Below are 7,293 nucleotides of genomic sequence, written 5' to 3' on the forward strand. Positions count from 1 at the left end.
TTTTCAGAGGGAGCACTCGGACGGGTTGAGAAGAGCATATGTCAGCAGGTAGCTGCACAGTGAGAGTGCAAGCCATCCAGAGAGTCTGCGCGGTCCCACCAGCAGGGCCTGAGGCCCTCAGAGTGGGTGCATTATTGGCCAAAATGGCTGGAATGGAGTGAAGGAGAGCCTAAATGCATAGTGTTGTGTCGGAGAAGTAGGCAGGGCCTTGGGAGCCCTGAAAGACTTTGGAATTTATTGAAAGCGTAATGGAAAACCACCGGAGGCTCATGAGTAGAGGTAGGGTGCAATTTGACTTTCGAAAGATCTCTCTGCCTGCTCTGTAGAGAACAAACAGTAAGAAGTAAACAGTAGGGGACTAGTTAAGAAGTCATTGCGATATTCCAAGTGAGAGATGATAATGTTGGCATTCTCAGTAATGGAGATGAAAGCGGAGAGAGGCGACTAGATTTGGAAGATCTTATGGAAGTAGAGCCAGCAGGATTTGCTGATGGATGGAAGGTGCAGTGTGGGGAAAGAGACGAGTGAGAAGTGCCTCCTAGGATTTGGGTCTATGCAGCTGTGGAACTGGAGAAGTAGCCTTCAAGAAGTTAGCGCATGCTATGACTATCAAGGTGAACGCTGCAGACAAATTCTGAGGACCAGAGTTCCAAAGGATACATTTAGGCAAATCACTAAACACTGATGAAACCAAAGGGTGGAGGTTAAGCAATGGGGGGAGCTTGTGGAAAAGTGCTGGAGGATGATTTGGGGAGGGGGGGCACAGGTCAGTGTAAGCCATCTGTGCTTGCTAATTGGCACCCATTGAAATCAGGCAACTACCCTCCCAGAGACTAAGAAATAGGGGCACTATCTCCTTAGATGAGCATATTTTGAAGGGATGGTTCCCAGGCCCTCGAGAAAGACATTCCTGGGTTGTAAAACTTGTAACAGTCCAGGAGAAGATTTACATCTCAAAGGGACAGAGAAAATTTAAGACTGGAAGTTTTCTGAAGTAAATGCTCTAGGAAAAGGGACATCGTGTTCAGGAAGAAACCCATCTACGGTTCAGTCAGACTGAGGCCCATGTTAAGACTGTCCCGGTCACGCTATCATGGGATGCTTCCGGGTTAGAAAACACGCGGCACTCTAGATGGAATCCTAGCAACCTGGGTCTGTAATGCCACAGGCCGTCTGAACAACCCTGCACAGCTATACTAAATTATCCTTGTCTCCACTTTCTCCTCCTTCCACCTCAAAGCCTTCACACCCTCCATTTTTATTCCTGGAAGGATCTTCTCCCAGATACCTGCGTGTCTGCCTTATCTCCTGCTAGGGTTCCATCTTGGTGTGGCCTGCCCTGCCTGCTGTATTTAAAGCAGCAACTGTCCCTCTGTTGCTCTCTGTCCCCTTTATCCCTAATGTACCATTTCATTTACTTATTATGTTTCTTATTTATGGTGTGTTGCCTTCTGCCAGAATAGCAGCTTTATGGGCCATATAATGTAGCCCATCAAAGAATTACTTATGATAAGAAGAAATTTAAAATCAAAAACACTACAAAGACAACATTAGAGGAATAGTTAAGAAAGCTGATATTCCTATTCAGGGAAATAGTATGCAGCCATTTAAATGCTGTTTATGGAGAAAACCTATCAGGAAAGCATGTTTATGGAGAGGATAATTTAAGAAAATCAGACTATAAAATGACAAGTAGGTATTATAAAAACCAAAATTAAAAAAAAAACTGTGACTACGAATAGAAAAAACATTGGAAGAAAACATGTCATGACATTCATCAGTGATGTTTTATATCTGTATCTATATATCTATATCTGTGTATTTATAGCTCTCTAGATAGAAAGATGTCTACCTGCATATATATGTAGATATATAATGTTTTATTCTCTTCTTAGGTTTAATGTTTTTTTAATTTTTAAGTAATAAGCAGGTTTGTTTTTAGTATGAAAAAGTAAAATCTTTTAAAAGTTAAAGAATCCGTGAGACCCCAAGATTATAAACTTCCTGATCCCCGATTTGGGACACATCTGTGGCATCCGTACTGTTTGGGTGCTTATCATAGGCCCTGTCTTGACATGTATGAAGTATTAAAAGCGGAGAAAGCTGGAGCCTATCTTTTGAACCCAACCCCCCCCCCCCCCCCCCCCCGCCGCACGGAATTGTTAAGGGGACTGGAGAAGCAGAAGCCTAGGCAGAAGACACTTGAGGAAGACAAACCACAGCCAGCCAGCAGTCTGGGGCAGAAGCATGCCCATAGGGCACTGGGGGGACCCTCCGTGCTGCACAGTCGAGCTGGGTACCCAGTGGAGCAGGTATTATCAATATTAGCCCAGTAACTAGGCAACTAAAAGATTTGTAAAGAAAGCACAGCATCGTGCGAAATGCAGGGATTTGGTTTAAGGAGACACGGTGGGGATTAACAGCCCCGTGATTCATGAAAGCAGCAATCTGTCATCGGTGCCATCTCCTGCATGTAGGGGACAAGAGTATAGACAGTGCGGAAGTGTGCCAGTGAGCTGAGCGATATGGGCGAAGCACCAGAATGACTTCACGTTGATTATTTAGAGTCTTTCCCTAAGCAAAGTCTGGGGGGCATTGTTCTCCCACTTTTCTTTGTTTTCCTGTTTGTTTTTAAATGTCAAAGTCCATTTGTCTAGGCTGTCTCCTTGGACCAACGGGAAGGCTCTGTTATGTTGAATACCTACTAGGTGTCAGCTGCTGTCTACAGTGGTACCTTTTAAACCTCTCTACCACCAAGAGTATAGGCATTATCATTATCCTCATTTCAGACATAAGTAAATCAAGACTAGCCAGAGGTGGTGGTGCAATTTCCTTGCAAGATTACGCAGTAGTAACTGTAGAATCTCTGTATACCATCCCTGCCTGCCTAGCCTTACTTACTGTCCGTCCCCTTCTGTGAAGTTGTATATATATGCCAAATGTTGCCTGCCTAGCCTTACTTACTGTCCGTCCCCTTCTACACTGCCAGTGAAGTTGTACATATATGCCAAATGTTTCCTCTCCAGCTGGGCTCAGGGAGTCCTCAAAACCTGTTGCTCAGAGTTGGGGAATTACAGATGATTGCAAAAGGAGCCACAGCGTCTGGTGTTGGGTCTGTCGTTTGTCCAGGCTGTGCACTGATAGGACAAGTTCACACGCTTCTCAGCATTCAATTTGCTAGCAAAATGGAAAATGCAATTACAGTATTCAGCAAAATGTTGTTGTTGGTTCAAAATTAATTAAGCATCTTATTAAATCTATTTTACCGAGTAGAATGCAACGACTCTGTAGGGCTTCGGGAGGGAAATGCAGGGGCTGCCCTGAAAGGGGGTGTGTGTGTGTGTGTGTGTGTGTGTGTGTGTGTGTGTGTATGGGGGCGGTACATCTCCAGGGGGTTAGAGTTAATAACCTGAGTTCTTAGAAGAAAGGGCTGCAAGGCGACTCCTTTATAGGGCAGACTCTCTTATTAAGAGTTAAATGCTAAAGTTGACTGAAGCTAACTCTTTCCATTACAATAGCTTTGGAATTTATTTCCTCCGGATCCACTTTCACTGCTTGACATTAAGGGAGTTGGCTGCAGGGAGAAAATCCAGAAAGTGAAACACTAGTTGGGGAGGTACTTAGCCTGTCAAGGAGAAGAAGAGAAGCATCTATTAGAAGGAACCCAAAAGACTGAGCGTTTTCTGTGCACCTACTATGCTCCAGGCACTGGGTAAGGATATTCTCCATTTTATTGAGAGAGAAAGAAGACAAGCTATTAATGTGCATGAACAGACTCACTAATTACTGAGCCTCTTTTCTGTGCCAGGCGCGGTGCAGAGGCAGTTCCCTGCGGTTTCTCACTGGTTCCATTGCAGCCGGAGTAGGCATTTATCAGATGAGGAACTGTAGCACAAAGGAATGTGTAAGTTGCCTGTGCCACGTGGCTAGTGAATACAGGAGACGCTATTTCTAGGATCTTCTTCTTTGACCACTGTTTTTAATTGGCAGCTAAGAGAACTAAAGCTCAGATACTAAACAATTTATTCTGCATTAGAAAACACTTCATACGGGGCGCCTGGGTGGCTCAGTCAGTTAAGTGCCTGCCTTTGGCTCAGGTCACGATCTCAGGGTCTCGGGCTCAAGCCCTGTGTCTGGCTCCCTGTTCAGTGGGGAGTCTGCTTCTCCCTCTCCCTCTGCCTTTCCTCCCTGCCCTCCCCCCCCCCCCCCCGCTCTTCCTGGCTTGCTCTCTCTCTTGTGTGCTCTCTCACTCTCTCAAATTTAAAAAAAAAAATCTTTAAAACAAACAGGGGCGCCTGGGTGGCACAGCGGTTAAGCGTCTGCCTTCCGCTCAGGGCGTGATCCCGGCGTTATGGGATCGCCCCACGTCAGGCTCCTCTGCTGTGAGCCTGCCTCTTCCTCTCCCACTCCCCCTGCTTGTGTTCCCTCTCTCACTGGCTGTCTCTATCTCTGTCGAATAAATAAATTTAAAAAATCTTTAAAAAAAAAATAAAAAAAATAAAAAATAAATAAAACAAACAAACAAACCCACCTCATTAAGTATAATACGTTTAAAGGAAGACAAACCTTGTTTCGAAGCCTAGTTCTGTTCTAGGATGGTGGGCAATTTACTTTGCCCTTCGGAAGCTCTATTTCTTCGCCAGTGTTACTGAAACCACAGTAGCCATTAGAATCATGCAGAGGACTTGCTTAAAAAATCCAGGTCGCTTGATTCTACCCCCAAGGGTATTGATTCAGTATGTGTGGGTGGGCCAGAGGATTTTCCCATATGACACTGATACTGCAGACTGGGGGCTCCACCTGGACAAACCCCAGTATACCATGCTCTGAATTTAAACTCTGGTTTCCCCTGGACTGAAAGAGTTTGCTGTAGGATACAGGGCATTAGTGTTGGAGACGTGGTCTGATCTTTTCTTCTTTGTTTCCTAGTTGCGTGATCTCAGGCAAGCTGATGGGTCCCTTTGAGCCTCAGTATCTTCATCTGTCAGATGAGGCTATTGCTTCCTTTGTCACCAGATTGTTGGTGAAGATTATGTGGAGTGTGGTATTGGAAAGTATCTATGCTGTTGTCTGGCTAAAATATCCAAGAGATGCTGATTCTCAACATTGGAAAGTTATCAAGGTTATTCTATGGTACATGGCTTCATACTTATTTATTTTTGTATTCACTAAATATACCAAGCATTGCAGTGTTTTCTTGCAATATTTTCATTTCTTAACTGTCTGCATTCCTAATTATAAAAATATGCTATATGTCTGCTGTAGAACATACAGATTAGAGCAAAACACCTTACCTTCCTGTCATTATTGTTGTAGAAATATTATATATAGTATTAGTTCAGAAGTCATGATTCACTGAATTCCCTAGAAGAGAGGGCTGTAAATGTTTTTGAATCTTAAATTGCTATAACCATCAAGGACCAGGCATCACCAGGGAAGAACCCAGAGATAAAGGTCAAGTTGAAAGATGTGTAAGCCCTTAATGCCAGAGGGACTGTCTCTCAAATTGAGAAGTTTCCTACCCTTTTGCATCAAGAAGGCACTGCTAGTGAATCTACATTAATAACTGTTGACCAAACCAGTTAAAACCCCAATGGATTAAAAAATTATATGTTTTATTATTTAAAATAAAACCTTAAGTCTCCCATCCCTCTCATCCCCAAGCAGAAGCCACTAAATACGATTTTTCCTTCCCTCTCAACTTTGTCCAAGTTGAAAATCAATCTGTCTGGTTCACCTTGAATCTTGAGCTGCATATTTTTAGCAGCATAAGAACCTATGTTGCCAGCATTGCTAGGAAAAAGGCAGATAACACCCACGGTGTCCTCTAGCCAGGAGGAGGGCAGGAGGCTCAGAGGAGCAGAGTGCCTGCAGCTTGGATGGTTCACCAGCCTCTGATTCTTAACCAAGGAGCATGCTGGCTGGGGCCCATGACTGAAACACCAAGGACCAGGAGTTAGAAATTTCAGATTAAGATCTCCGATCTCAGGCCACCAGTTCTTTACTGATCAAGATCAGTATGGGAAGAAGGTTCAGAGTAATACAAGGGGCTGTCATGTACTTTTACTATAATTAATACAAAGCAGCATCTATTAAGGAATGGACATAATATGTAGTAGGAATTATAATAGTTAATACTCATCTATGCCTGCTGTGTGCCACTCACTGTTCTAGGTGTTTGACCGTTGTTGACTCATTTATTATCATAACATTTCATAGATGAGAAAAACAAAAAAACAAGGAACTGAGAGTTTGATGAACTACCAGGTGCTATGTCATTAATTATACTACAATTTCGGGGGAAGGGTATTCTTGAAACCCCGATTTAGCAGATGAAAAAAATGAAGGTGACTTCCCTGAGATCACACAGCTTGCTTGAGATAGCTGATAGACTCTGAGCCCACAGGGTAGAAATCTTTGCTAGATTAATCTGAAGCCTTCCCAGAGGGGATGAGGCTGGATGGAGCTTTGAAAGATGGAACAAATCATATTGAAGAGTGTATCTTGTTAAGATTCAGGAAGCCTACGTTTTCACGTAGCTTCGGAAGATTTTCAGGACGGCCCACAGTCCGTGTGCTGTATATATGTCTAGGGTTACCAGAAAGATCAGATGTTAAAATGGATATAAACTCTGTCTGGAACATTGTTCCTCTGATGGGTCCACATGGTGAACTCTTGTCATCTTATTAACCAGCTCTCACATCAAGGGTCATCACTCTCAGAGGCCATGTCTTCCTCTCCTTCTGTCCCTGGGGAAGATTTTTTCTCTTTTTAATTTGCCCCCACACTTTCTTTACTTACTGCCCATAAGATCCTTTGTGGGAAGCCCAGTCTTCTTCACTAAAGTGGGAAGAGCAGAGTCTTGCCTCGGTGGTGTCGTCAACCCTGTTGCTAGCAAGGACAGTCACACAGTTGACACTTGGCGAGTGTTTAATTAATCGTATGAGTGGCTTTTTCTCAATCCCAGCAATGTTCTCCTCTCCTGGTGTAAAAGATGGCTAATCATTTATTGCACAAACACTTATTGGGGTACTCTGAGCAGGACACTGTGGCAGATGCAGGGGATACCATTGTAAACGTGATAGAAAAGATATTTAATAGAAGATGTGGCCAATAAACAACTTATGATGTTTATCCATTTGTGCCCTGCCCAAATTCATATGTTAAAAACAGAACTCCCAAGGTGATAGTATTAGGAGGTGGGGGCTTTGGGGAGGTGACTAAGACATGAGGACAGAGCCCTCACAAGTAAGATTGGTGCTCTTATGAAATAGTCCCAACAGAGCTCCCTTG

General features: G+C 43.7%; 1 long non-coding RNA gene across 1 annotated transcript; it reads left to right on the plus strand.

Annotated features, from left to right (window-relative positions):
• The first annotated feature begins 3,434 nt into the window (after positions 1-3,434).
• On the plus strand, positions 3,435-5,183 carry LOC123001881 (uncharacterized). Its single transcript, XR_006411174.2, has 3 exons — positions 3,435-3,712; positions 3,809-3,904; positions 4,930-5,183. It is a non-coding gene; the product is annotated as an uncharacterized LOC123001881 (long non-coding RNA).
• Positions 5,184-7,293: the final 2,110 nt, after the last annotated feature.

Source organism: Ursus arctos, unplaced genomic scaffold, assembly GCF_023065955.2.
Source record: "Ursus arctos isolate Adak ecotype North America unplaced genomic scaffold, UrsArc2.0 scaffold_18, whole genome shotgun sequence".
NCBI classification, from domain to species: domain Eukaryota; kingdom Metazoa; phylum Chordata; class Mammalia; order Carnivora; family Ursidae; genus Ursus; species Ursus arctos.